The sequence below is a fragment of the Orycteropus afer genome, unplaced genomic scaffold, assembly GCF_000298275.1.
Source record: "Orycteropus afer afer isolate SDZICR_OR568_19922 unplaced genomic scaffold, OryAfe1.0 scaffold00570, whole genome shotgun sequence".
NCBI lineage: Eukaryota > Metazoa > Chordata > Mammalia > Tubulidentata > Orycteropodidae > Orycteropus > Orycteropus afer.
In genome coordinates this window covers 1,292,076-1,293,809 of record NW_006922157.1, presented here as the reverse complement: position 1 = coordinate 1,293,809, position 1,734 = coordinate 1,292,076, and positions in this window count along the sequence as shown.

Sequence of the window (1,734 nt, the reverse complement as noted above, 5' to 3'; positions counted from 1 at the left end):
CTGAGGAGTGGCTGGTGGGTTTGAACCGCCAGCCGTCTGGTTAGCAGGCAAGTGTCTTAGCCACTATGCTACCAGAGCTCCCCACAAGAATAATAGTACCCTTAATTAGCATCCTTTCTGATAAGATAGGACAGGACAGGACTTAGAGGCAGAAGAGTGTGATGGGTAACAGCATGGACTCTTGACTTAGCCTGCCTGTCTTTGAATCCTGGTTCTACCATTTAGATGATGGATGCACTTAAGTTTCTTCACAACTCTATGCCTCAGTTTCCTTCTGTAAAATGGGGATAACAATAGCATCAACCTTCCAGAAGGGTTTTGTGTGAAATAAAGGAGAGACTCTACGTAAATAGCATCAAACATATAGTAAATACTCAGTAAATGCAACTATTCTTACTCATTTCTGTATCCCCAGGGCTTGGAACAGAGTTGGTGTTTGGTGGCTGAATGGGGGACTAGAGATCCTGGGTCTGGGGAGACTGGGTTTCTTGGAGGGCAGCCTAGCTGGAAGATAGCCCCTTACAAGCTGACTGGGAAGAGGGTAGAGCTAGATATAGACCCCAGAAAGGGATTGGTAAAGTCAGATATTAGAAGCACAGCAACTTCAGAGCTAATGACTGCTTCATGTCACAGCTCTTTTCTGGTCCAGTTGCCAGCCTCACCCCCCTTCCCAATCAATGTGGTTCTAATAGTCAGCTGACACCTCATTAGACTAAATCCAGACTGAATTCTGCTGTCATGCAGTGAGTGAGCAAGCTGCTGGGGAGCCAGAGGCTCGTTAGGTACAGGCATACACCAGGTCCAAAGGGCCCACAATGTGATACGGGCTCTGGGCTCAGTCAATATGTTTCCAATCAGCAATTAGTCTTTAATTAATGTGGCTGCAAAATGATTGCTTTCCCGTCTGAATGGCAGTGTGGGCAGGGAGCCAGCAGGAATGGCCATCTGGGGAGTGTTAAGTTGGAGTTACAAGAGGAGACATGAAGAAAAGAACCAAACACCCCAATATGGGCCCAAATCATGGCCCTGGACAAGCTGCATGGTGCCTAGCCCAGTGGCAAATGAAATTCAGGCTCTGTGTCCTGGTGGCACCTGCTCCTGCCCTGCCTGCAGTGTCCTCAGTGGATCTTGGGTTGGCCGAGAAGATACTCTCTCTGGGCCTTACTTTTCCCAGATGCCCCATGAGCATTTTACTGGAGGATCTCTAAGTGTCCTCACTGTGCTGGTGCTCTGAAAGACTTGCCCAAGTTACAAATGAATTACTGAGAAATATGGGCCTCAAGTTCATGCCCCTGACACCCAAGCCTGGCCTCATCTGAATGGTGATGATAGTTTCTACTTCCTAGACTTCTGGGGTGGAGAAGAGTTGGTAAATTGTGAAGTGCTGTGCTTGGCAGCTGGAGCTTTGGAGTGAGAAGTCATGAAATCAGCACTTGGTGGTTCTCATCTTAATGCCTCTAGGCCTGGTTCTCATACATTCTATTCCCTCTAACCAGAGGAAGGAGAGGTAATGGTGATGAAAATCAACATATATGGAGCATATATGCCAAACTTGCTTAGATACATTATCTCATTGAGTCTCCACTTTAGCACTATGAAGTCAGTATTGTTACCATCATCCTACTTACAGAAAAGGAACCTAAGATAATAAGCAGTTTGCTGACATGCCCATGGTTCCACACTAGTCCCACAACTAGAGTGGTAATTGAGACGAAAGAGTCCTGACTCAGGAGC